The 12,758-nt window shown below is 40.7% G+C and overlaps 1 pseudogene; it reads left to right on the plus strand.

The window, feature by feature from the left end:
• The first annotated feature begins 2,788 nt into the window (after positions 1-2,788).
• LOC135504136 (caspase-9-like) lies at positions 2,789-11,724 on the plus strand (annotated as a pseudogene).
• The last annotated feature ends 1,034 nt before the right edge of the window (positions 11,725-12,758 follow it).

Here is a 12,758-nt window from a genome sequence, read left to right on the forward strand (position 1 = left end):
TTGTTAAACAAACATTTGTCTGGATCAACTGTTCTTCTGCCACATTCCTCAACATTGTCACTGTTTATCTGCGAAAGGAAAGCATGGACAATGTGTAGTTTGTAGCATCATCTGAGCTCTCTACTGTTATCTCAATTCAATTCAATTCAAGGGGCTTTATTGGCATGGGAAACATGTGTTAACATTGCCAAAGCAAGTAAGGTAAACAATAAAAATTAACAGTAGACATCACACATACAGAAGTTTCAAAACAATAAAGACATTGAAAATGTCATATTATATATATATATATACAGTGTTTTTACAAGGTACAAATTTGAAAGGACACAAGATAAAATAAATAAGCATAGATATGGGTTGTATTTACAATGGTGTTTGTTCCTCACTGGTTGCCCTTTTCTCGTGGCAACAGGTCACAAATCTTGCTGCTCTGATGGCACACTGTGGAATTTCACCCAGTAGATATGGGAGTTTTTCAAAATTGGATTTGTTTTCGAATTCTTTGTGGATCTGTGTAATCTGAGGGAAATATGTCTCTCTAATATGGTTATACATTGGGCAGGAGGTTAGGAAGTGCAGCTCAGTTTCCACCTCATTTTGTGGGCAGTGAGCACATAGCCTGTCTTCTCTTGAGAGCCATGTCTGCCTACGGCGGCCTTTCTCAATAGCAAGGCTATGCTCGCTGAGTCTGTACATAGTCAAAGCTTTCCTTAATTTTGGGTCAGTCACAGTGGTCAGGTATTCTGCCGCTGTGTACTCTCTGTGTAGGGCCAAATAGCATTCTAGTTTGCTCTGTTTTTTTGTTAATTCTTTCCAATGTGTCAAGTAATTATCTTTTTGTTTTCTCATGATTTGGTTGGGTCTAATTGTGCTGCTGTCATGGGGCTCTGTAGGGTGTGTTTGTGTTTGTGAACAGAGCCCCAGGACCAGCTTGCTTAGGGGACTCTTCTCCAGGTTCATCTCTCTGTAGGTGATGGCTTTGTTGTGGAAGGTTTGGGAATCGCTTCCTTTTAGGTGGTTATAGAATTTAACAGCTCTTTTCTGGATTTTGATAATTAGTGGGTATCGGCCTAATTCTGCTCTGCATGCACTATTTGGTGTTCTACGTTGTACACGGAGGATATTTTTGCAGAATTCTGCGTGCAGAGTCTCAATTTGGTGTTTGTCCCATTTTGTAAAGTCTTGGTTGGTGAGCGGACCCCAGACCTCACAACCATAAAGGGCAATGGGCTCTATGACTGATTCAAGTATTTTTAGCCAAATCCTAATTGGTATGTTGAAATTTATGTTCCTTTTGATGACATAGAATGCCCTTCTTGCCTTGTCTCTCAGATCATTCACAGCTTTGTGGAAGTTACCTGTGGCGCTGATGTTTAGGCCAAGGTATGTATAGTTTTTTGTGTGCTCTAGGGCAACAGTGTCGAGATGGAATTTGTATTTGTGGTCCTGGTGACTGGACCTTTTTTGGAACACCATTATTTTGGTCTTACTGAGATTTACTGTCAGGGCCCAGGTCTGACAGAATCTGTGCATAAGATCTAGGTGCTGCTGTAGGCCCTCCTTGGTTGGTGACAGAAGCACCAGATCATCAGCAAACAGCAGACATTTGACTTCAGATTCTAGTAGGGTGAGGCCGGGTGCTGCAGACTTTTCTAGTGCCCGTGCCAGTTCGTTGATATATATGTTGAAGAGGGTGGGGCTTAAGCTGCATCCCTGTCTAACCCCACGACCCTGTGTGAAGAAATTTGTGTGTTTTTTGCCAATTTTAACCGCACACTTGTTGTTTGTGTACATGGATTTTATGATGTCGTATGTTTTACCCCCAACACCACTTTCCATCAGTTTGTATAGCAGACCCTCATGCCAAATTGAGTCGAAGGCTTTTTTGAAATCAACAAAGCATGAGAAGACTTTGCCTTTGTTTTGGTTTGTTTGGTTGTCAATTAGGGTGTGCAGGGTGAATACATGGTCTGTTGTACGGTAATTTGGTAAAAAGCCAATTTGACATTTGCTCAGTACATTGTTTTCATTGAGGAAGTGCACGAGTCTGCTGTTAATGATAATGCAGAGGATTTTCCCAAGGTTACTGTTGACGCATATTCCACGGTAGTTATTGGGGTCAAATTTGTCTCCATTTTTGTGGATTGGGGTGATCAGTCCTTGGTTCCAAATATTGGGGAAGATGCCAGAGCTAAGGATGATGTTAAAGAGTTTTAGTATAGCCAATTGGAATTTGTTGTCTGTATATTTGATCATTTCATTGAGGATACCATCAACACCACAGGCCTTTTTGGGTTGGAGGGTTTTTATTTTGTCCTGTAACTCATTCAATGTAATTGGAGAATCCAGTGGGTTCTGGTAGTCTTTAATAGTTGATTCTAAGATCTGTATTTGATCATGTATATGTTTTTGCTCTTTATTCTTTGTTATAGAGCCAAAAAGATTGGAGAAGTGGTTTACCCATACATCTCCATTTTGGATAGATAATTCTTCGTGTTGTTGTTTGTTTAGTGTTTTCCAATTTTCCCAAAAGTGGTTAGAGTCTATGGATTCTTCAATTACATTGAGCTGATTTCTGACATGCTGTTCCTTCTTTTTCCGTAGTGTATTTCTGTATTGTTTTAGTGATTCACCATAGTGAAGTCGTGAAGGCGTATCTCTCTCCTTAAACGATAACCTGCTGGGACTGCATCAAGTGAGTGCGAACGGGGGACCAGAGACACCAAAGGCATTGTGGGAGTTACAGTATTTTACAGTCCACCAATCACGAGGAAGTGTGATGTAAACAAGGAAGTCGTTGAACAATTAAAGGAGGTGAGAGAAGCGTGGGGAGTGATCACACGGAGCTGGTAAAAAACAAACATATTTATCACCACTGCTTGTCATTATAGTTTGTGTATTCTATTTATTTCCATTTATGACAACTGTATAAGCCATTTTTGGTATTTTAAAACTCAGGACTTCCGCGTAGCTCTCTGTGGTCGACATAGTTTCAATAACATATATCTTAACGCTTTACCTAACTAGGGGTGTATTCATTAGTCGTACTCCGTTGCAAAACGTTGTGTCTGTTACAAAATGGTGCGTTGGCAACCGTTTACTCTAGGAACCAAACTAGCGTGCCTTTTATAATGAGTTGAATTGAGAAACAACTGCTCAACATTGTTCAAATTATGTGTTTTTTGGTTTATTTTACCAGGCAAGTCAGTTAAGAACAAATTCTTATTTTCAATGACGGCCTAGGAACAGTGAGTTAACTGCCTGTTCAGGGGCAGAACGACAGATTTGTACCTTGTCAGCTCGGGGGTTTGAACTTGCAACCTTCCAGTCACAAGTCCAACGCTCTAACCACTAGGATACCCTGGTCCCACCAATGTGTCCCAAAACACAATTTTTAGATGGTTATAGCTAGGCAGGTACATTTCCACAGTCTTTTTATGAGCCAGCCAGTTCAAATCCTGGGTCTGCCTTGGGAACAGTAGTTGGAATGTGAGTTGGCACCCACCGTATCGGAATCCTATATCCCGGCTGCTCCATGGGCCCCACGCCCTCTGCTCAATTTGTAAGTCGCTCTCCAATTTGTAAGTCGCTCTGGATAAGAGCGTCTGCCAAATGACTTAAATGTAAATGTAAATGCTCTGACCTCTCCACTCCAAACTGTGTATGTATGTGTGTCTTTTGAAGGGGTTGGGATAAAGCGGAAGTCGAATGTCCATTCAATTGGACAATAAAGTAATCTACTTCTCTGCCTGTTTGCTGTTTGTATTGATCATTGATATTTTGTAGTACTGGGACTGTCTTTGTAAATACATATGTTTTAAGAACACTTATTGTAAACTGATTTGGTCATTTCTCTTCTCCACAACAGAGTCATTGTAGATCTCCTGTTCCATGCTCCATAAAGCCTAAGCCTACAGAATGTAGGAAAGACACAAAAGGATTCTCCAACGCAATAGGGTCAATCTCGTGAGAGACCTGAACCCGTCAGATATGTATCATGGACTTCTGTCAAAAGGAATATTTACTCAAGACATGATCAACGAGATAAAGGTAGTGTGTGATGGTATGCTTCTTGACTATTATTGTCTGTTTTGAAAGAATCCCGATTCATGATAAACATCATCATGATTAGGCTATTCTCATCCCATGTTGTTACGCACTGCGAAGTCTGGTGTGTGAGACTATGAACAGGTTACCTGAATTATTACCATGCGTCATATGCCACTGTTTCAGTTCTCAAAAGCACATACCTTGTTCCTCTATTTCAGAGCTCAGGGATCAGACAAGACCAGGCCAGGCAGTTGGTTCGAGACCTGGAGACCCGCGGGAGTCTGGCGTTCCCAGCTTTAATAGAGTGCCTTCATGAAACAGGGCAGCATAGTTTAGCAGAGCTCCTACTGGATGGAGAACCACAAAAACAGCCTCTACCTCAGCCTGTCCATGTCCGGCCAGTCGTTAGGCCTTTGCCAGTTTGTGAGTAGGCATGTGTAGTCGTTCATTACAATATCTGTCCATACTGCTGAAATTCTTATATTTGCTCTGGACTGCTCTATGTTGACAGACTCACCTATGGACACTGTCAAGCCTGTTCAAGTGGTAACCCCTGTCTATCCAACTCAATCAGTGAAGCCTATGCCCACCACACCCATTCCATGTACAATGGCAAGAAAAAGTATGTGAACCTTTTGGAAATAGCTGGATTTCTGCATAAATTGGTCATACATTTTGATATGATCTTCATCTAGGTCACAACAATAGACAAACACAGTCTGCTCAAACTAATAACACACAAACAATTATATGTTTTCATGTTTTTATTGAACACACTGTGTAAACATTCACAGTGCAGGGTGGGAAAAGTATGTGAACCCTTGAATTTAATAACTGTTTGACCCTCCTTTGGCAGAAATAACGTTTTCTGTAGTTGCGGGTCAGACGTGCACAATGGTCAGGAGGAATTTTGGACCAATCCTCTTTACAAAACTGTTTCAGTTCAGCAATATTATTGGGATGTCTGGTGTGAACTGCTCTCTTGAGGTAATGCTAGAGCATCTCAATCGGGTTGAGGTCAGGACTCTGACTGGGCCATTCCAGAAGGTGTATTTTCTTCTGTTGAAGCCATTCTGTTTTTGATTTGCTTCTGTGTTTTGGGTTCTTGTCCTGTTTCATCACACAACTTCTGTTGAGCTTCAATTGGCGGATAGATAGCCTAACATTCTCCTGCAAAATGTCTTGATAAACTTGGGAATTCAATTTTCCGTCGATGATAGCAAGCTGTCCAGGCCCTGAGCCAGCAAAGCAGCCCCAAACCATGATGCTCCCTCCACCATACTTTACAGGTGGGATGATGTTTTGATGTTGGTGTGCTGTGCTTTTTTTCTTCACACATAGTATTGTGTGTTCCTTCCAAACAACTCAACTGTAGTTTCATCTGTCCACAGAATATTTTGCCAATAGCGCTGTGGAACATCCAGGTGCACTTTTGCAAACTTCAGATGTGCATCATGTTGTTTTTGGACAGCAGTGGCTTCTTCCATGGAGTCCTCCCATGAACACCATTCTTGTTTAGTGTTTTATGTATTGAAGACTCATCAACAGAGATGTTAGCATGTTCCAGAGATTTATGTAAGTCTTTAGCTGACACTCTAGGATTCCTCTTAACCTCATTGAGCATTCTGCGCTGTGCTCTTGCAGTCATCATTGCAGGACAGCCCCTCCTAGGGAGAGTAGCAACAGTGTTGAACTTTCTCCATTTATAGACAATTTGTCTTAGTGGACTGATGAACATCAAGGCTTTTAGAGATACTTTTGTAACTCTTTCAAACTTTATGCAAGTCAACAATTCTTAATCTTAGGTCTACTGAGATCTCTTTTGTTTCGAGGCATGGTTCACATCATGCAATGCTTCTCGTAAGTAGCAAACTCAAATTTTGTGGGTGTTTTTTATAGGGCAAGGCAGCTCTAACCCACATCTCCAATCTCGTCTCATTGATTGGATTCCAGTTTAGCTGACTCCTGACTCCAATTAGCTTTTGGAGAAGTCATTAGCCTAGGGGTTCACATACTTTCCCCAACCTACACCGTGAATGTTTAAATTATATATTCAATATAGACAAGAAAAATACAATAATTTGTGTGTTATTAGTTTAAGCACACAACGTTTGTCTATTGTTGTGACTTAGATGAAGATCAGATCAAATTTGATGACAAATTTATGCAGAAATCCAAGTAATTCCAAAAGGTTCACATACTTCTTCTTGCCACTGTAAGTGTTCACATCAATTTTCTGTAAGTAATTTAAGTCTGCATATTCAAGTATAAATGTGGTGATGTTTATTCCATGTTTATTCCATGCTTATTACAGCCCCTGAAAGGGAGTTTGGAAAACCTAGGACAACAGGAAGAGTTAGACGTGACAGTATCCAGGTAAGTTATCTTGCCTTTTGGTTCTATTTACTGTAGGCTAAATTAAGCATCAGTTCCCTATTGTGGTTTTTGACAGTACTCTCTAAAGGAATTGTTGTATCTCAGTTATGTTGAATTTAACTTATAATATAACACACAATATGCTATAAACAGGGCGTTGGAAAGTATTCAGACCCCTTCCCTTTTCCCACATTTTTTTCTGTTACAGCCTTATTTAAAATGAATTAAATAAACAATTGTCCTCATCAATCTACACACAATACCCCATAATGACAAAGCGAAAACAGGTTTTAGAAATTTTGGCAATTTTATAAAAATTTAAAACAGAAATGCCTTATTTGTGTAGGTATTCAGACCCTTTGCTATGAGACTCGAAATTGAGCTCAGGTGCACCCTGTTTCCATTGATCATCCTTGAGATGCATCTCCAACTTTATTGGAGTCCACCTGTGGTAAATTCAATTGATTGGACATGATTTGGAAAGGCAATCGGGGGAGAAGGGCCTTGGTCAGGGAGGTGACCAAGATCCCGATGGTCACTCTGACCGAGCTCTAGAGTTCCTCTGTGGGGATGAGAGAACCTTCCAGAAGGACAATCGTCTCTGCAGCACTCCACCAATCAGGCCTTTATGGTAGAATGGCCAGACAAAAGCCACTCCTCAGTAAAAGGCACATGACAGCCTGCTTGGAGTTTGCCAAAAGGCACCTAAAGGACTCTCAGACCATGAGAAACAAGATTATCTGGTCTGATGAAACCAAGATTGAACTCTTTGGCCTGAATGCCAAGCGTCACATCTGGAGGAAACCAGGCACCTCTCATCACCTGGCTAATACCATCCCTACGGTGAAGGATGTTGATGGCAGCATCATGCTGTGGAGATGTTTATCAGCGGCAGGGACTGGGAGACTAGTCACAATCAAGGGAAAGATGAACGGAGCAAAGTACAAAGAGATCCTTGATGAAAACCTGCTCCAAAGTGCTCAGGACCTCAGACTGAGGCAAAGGTTCACCTTCCAACGGGACAACAACCCTAAGCACACAGCCAAGACAACGCAGGATTGGCTTCGGGCCAAGTCTCGGAATATCCTTGGGTGGCCCAGCCAGTACCTGGACTTGAACCCGATCGAACATCTCCGGAGAGACCTGAAAATAGCTGTGCAGCAACGCACCCCATACAACCTGACAGAGCTTGAGAGGACCTGCTGAGAAGAATGGGAGAAACTCACCAAATACAGGTGTGCCAAGTTTGTAGCACCATACCCAAGAAGACTCGAGGCTGTAATTGTTGCCAAAGGTACTTCAACAAAGTACTGATTAAAGTGTCTGAATACTTATTTAAATGTGATATTTCCACATACTCTGTATCTTGCCGAGTCAAGATTGCAACAAGTCTAAATTTGTGTCCAACCAGTTCCCTGATTGTTTGGATATACTGTGGAATCTTTGCATGCTTTACTTTCATATTCTCTCAGAGTTATAAGATGGATGCCAACCCCCGTGGACACTGCCTGATCATAAACAATGTCGATTTTGAGCCTAAGTCGGAACTGAGTAAGCGCACAGGGTCCAACATAGACTGTGAAAAACTGGAAAGAAGATTCAATTCTCTGAACTTTATTGTTCTTGTCAAAGAAACCTGAAACAAAAGGTGAGGATGTCCCCAGCTACCTTCCTGTTTAGCCTACTAGTTTAGTTTATAAATATTCATGTTTAACTGGCCAAGTGATCCAATGCTTACATTAATCACTATATTTCAGCAAATAAAGCAGGAGCTTTCGGCTTTGTCCAAGAAGGATCATTCACAGTATGACTGCTGTGTGGTGATCATGTTATCACATGGAACGGAGGTAAGACTCTTTCTATTCTTTTACAAATGCATAGAAAGTGTAAGCATTTTTGTCTTTCAGGAGATTAATAATGTTAATCAATTTCATTGCATATTTTCAGGTGTGTAACAATCGCTTCCCCGTTGCAGTACATGGAGTGGATGGGCCCAATGTCCCAGTTCAGCACATTACCAACTACCTGAACGGTCAGAACTGTCTTTCCCTACAGGGCAAACCAAAGATCTTCTTCATCCAGGCCTGTGGGGGAGGTAAGGCAACTTCACTAGCTATAATAGTTGCTCATGCTTAGTTATTACTTACTACTGCTTATGCAGCACTGTAACAACAATGTTATGAAGGTGTTGAAATAATAGTCTGTACACTGGGTTACATCTCCGACAGTGGAGGAAGTATTTGGGGGCTAGTGGAACTAGTCTCGCTCTGTCAGTCCTCACACAGGATTCTCGTTTGAGAAACCCAGAATGGCTGGAGTCATTTGTTATAACTTGTATAATGTTCTGTACATTGTGGACTGGCAGGTGAGAGAGACACAGGCTTTGAGGTGTCTCCTGACGAGGCGAGGCCTTGTATTGGAGGAACAGGTGACCAGACAGATGCAATGCCCATGTCCTCTAGCAGTGACTCTCTGAGCACTCAGTCTGATGAGCCAGACGCAAAGGCCACACTACCCACAGCCAGCGACATACTGGTGTCCTACTCCACCTTCCCAGGTGTGTGTGTGTGTTTCTGTCAAATACAGTAAATCTTTGTGGTTATCAATCCCAGAAAGTGTTGTTAGTGTGTCTGTCGCTCTGATGGCTGTTTGTCGGTGTGACTTGTACAGGTTACGTCTCCTGGAGAGATACCCAGGCTGGCTCCTGGTATGTAGAGACACTGGATAACATGTTGGAAGAGAATGCTGCCACCGATGACCTGGTCACCATGTTAATGATGGTGAGTTTGTTGTCTTTTTAAAATAATGCTGTATTTACTTTTAATTATATTAAAGTATATCCTCTTATGAAGCTTTCCATGTTGTTTGTGTTCAGGTAAACCATGAAGTTTCAGAATACACGGCCAACGGCCTCTACAAACAGATGCCTGGTTCCTTTAACTTTCTACGCAAACTTCTCTACTTCCAAGCCCTGCCCTGCCAGAGACCAATCGTGTCATGACAACACAGTGTTTCACTCTCAGGAAATTGTCTCTTCATGTGCCCTTTTAAAACAATTCTAATTTTCCCTATCAACGTTTATTTGGATATGTGATCAAAGAGTACCAAGATTGTAATTTTGTTGACATTTTTCTAATGTTCTTTCATTTCTTGTTTTTACACTCAATATTTTTGAGAATGCAAAATCATTGTGAAAATCAAAAAAAAAATTGCGGAAAAAAAACGATGGTTTACCTTGAGAAGCTCTCTGCGAAATATCAATCAGGACTGTTGATGACCTTACTATTAGCCGGAAAATAAATTGTATATAATATGTCATTTCCATGTTGAGTGAATTAGTTCCAGGTGAATATTTAGTGAATGGCTGTGATGTACTTTAGGTTAACAGTGTGATGTCCAAAATGTATTGTGTAATTGTGTTCTGGTCATATTTGTACACTCTTTTTTAAAATGATTTTAATTTTGTTTTAAGGTTTAAAGGTTACCGTTGCAACATTTCTTTGGTATGGGGGGGTGCCTGTTAGTCATTGTGGCTTTCAAATGCAGTAAGCAGGATTCAGGAGTTTGATAATTATAAAGTAAATTGATATGTTTTGACGTGCGAAGGGAAATTCCTGAAATAGATACTTAATTCTAAAATCCGTCTGGGTCCCTCAATTCCCACTTCCAGGGGTTGGAATCCATTGATATTAGAAGTGTTTAATATTTTTGGGCTGATCCATTTGATTTATATCATAGATGTCTGATCACAGCTGTGCAGTACAATTCCAATTGACTTGGTCCACAAGCAAGCCAGCTCCAGGGACAACTTGAAGACCATCGTTCTAATTATCGTTCTGCTTCTTCGAGCTTGGTGAGACTGTGGTTGTCCCATGGTTATTTGACATATAACCTTCCCACAACGTTCTGGGATGGTGCAGGATAGTTGCTTGGCTTTGGAACATTCTCAGCCCATTTAAGGAACTTTTTTGGGGGGGGGTTTTCCTTACTTTAGCAGAATGTTTCCTAAAAGTTCAAACACTGTTACATTTAGTTTAATTTTAGGTAATGTTCTAGGCAAGTTCTCCAACTTGTTTGACATTGGGAATGTTTTCAAAAGGTTCAGAGAATGTTAAAAAACAGCGTTCTCCTGTGGGAATTTCAATACTTCAGCATAACATTTCTACAATGTTCTATTTAAATGTTTTAATGTTCTTAAATTCAAATCAAAGTTTATTTGTCACGTGCGCCGAATACAACAGGTGTAGTAGACCTTACAGTGAAATGCTTACTTACAGCTCTAACCAATAGTGCAAAAAAGCTATTAGGTGAACAATAGGTAAGTAAAGAAATAAAACAACAGTAAAAAGACAGGCTATATACAGTAGCGAGGCTACATACAGACACCGGTTAGTCAGGCTGATTGAGGTAGTATGTACATGTAGATATGCTTGTTCAGAGAACCCTACGAAACAACGTTCTTCTGTGGGAATTTCAGTATTTCAGCATAATGTTTTCTGCAGGTTTCCTCATGGTTCTATTTCAAGTAATGTTCTCAGAAAACTTTCCATAAAAAACACAAAAAAACATGAGTAAAGTTCAAAGACTTTGAAAGAATGTTATTGAAAAACATATACACTGAGTGTACAAAACTTTAAGAACCCCTTCCTAATACTGAGTTTCCCCCCTATTTTGTCTTGGCCATTCACCCTCTGAATGGCCCACATACACAAGCCGTGTCTCAATTGTCTCCAGGCTTAAAAATCCTTCTTTAACCTGTCTCCTTCCCTTCATCTACAGTGACTGATGTGGATTTAACAAGTGACATCAATAAGGGGTACCCATGGTGAGAGAGAGGCAGGTTGAAGTGGCCAGGATCAGAGTAGTACAGAAGATGTTGTATGCTGAGGCAGTGAAGAGAGTAGGAGAGGAAGATGGGTCCAGGGTGAGGGATCCTAAGAGGATCCCTGTGAGTAGGCTTAGGCAAATAGAGAGTGATAGGAATAACGTATATCAGTAAGGGGTGTTTTTTGGCGTTGGTGGCCACGGTTGTCAACTGTATCGCAGGAATGGTACGTAAATCACAGAGGATAGATGTTGTGGTGGCAGCTGCAGAGAATTACTTGGGTGTGCGAGATTTTACTGCAGAAGAGTTACACGATGTTGCTGTTTTTGTGTTTATCTGCTTGTTTGCAATGTTTTGTGTTACAATTTTTAAGAAGAATGTATAGAGTTTTGAAACAGATTTGAATTTGTATCCTTCAAAATATATGTATGTAAAAAAGAAAAAGGAAAAAAAGAGTATCACCATAGTGTTCCTGTTGTTGTTGAATTGTTATTCCAGGCTAACACTAAATCATTAGAAAAGGTCTAGAAAAGTACATGCTTCATGATAGTTTTGCTTATTGATTTCATAAAGAATATAGGCCTAGGTGGCATACAATGTACAGCAAGTCTACATTGTAATGTACTGTTAAATCACAGTAATTCAACATCACAGACATGCAGTGGAGAAATGCACATCACAGATATACAGTGGAGAAATGCCATCAAGCCTTCGATGGGCAACGAGAACAACTGATTCGAGATCAACAACAGAGGGCGCCGATGCTCAGACTTCTCCAGCATCAAGGTAGGCCTAAACCACTGGGAGAAACATTCTATTTAGGCCTACAGGCTAAAGGTCAAAGGTAGAGTAATTTCCACATCGTGTAGTATCAACACAAAGCTCTTCCACTAAACCGCTTTTGGTTAGGATGGTGGTGAATGTGATGCATGATGTCAAGCGCTCCAAATATCTTAGGCGGGCACGATACGCCTCGTGCGTTCTAAATTTAAAAAATCGAATCAAATATTACTTGTCACATCCTTCGTAAACAACAGTTGTAGTAGACTAACAGTGAAAGTATATGTATTGGTGCGTAGTTTACGCGTAATTATTCATCTCTACATTAAATCCAATTTATGATCCATTTCAATGTTCATTTAACCATATAGCCTAACACATTTTAAAGTAATGGGGTTGTTTTAAAAATGTAAAGCAAAAGATATGCTAGGTGGGTCGGCGTCTCCTCACGGAGGGATTACGGCTGCCTATCAGCAGAACTCCCTGAATTCCATTCCGCCTTTTACGCAGGGCAGTGGCTCGTGTATCGCAATAGCATCGGACTTCCAAGTGACTTGTGTTGGCATTACAGGTCGAAGTTTCAGAGTGCAAGAGAAAGTAGGAGCGAAGTGATCTATCTCTTTCACGTCATTTTTTTTCTCCGTTTAAATAGAAAACGCATTAAGGAATCATTTTTATGTTGATGAAGTCCCACCGGGTGTGGGACGTAGAAAATAATTGTCCTTTA

The sequence above is a fragment of the Oncorhynchus masou genome, chromosome 18, assembly GCF_036934945.1.
Source record: "Oncorhynchus masou masou isolate Uvic2021 chromosome 18, UVic_Omas_1.1, whole genome shotgun sequence".
NCBI lineage: Eukaryota > Metazoa > Chordata > Actinopteri > Salmoniformes > Salmonidae > Oncorhynchus > Oncorhynchus masou.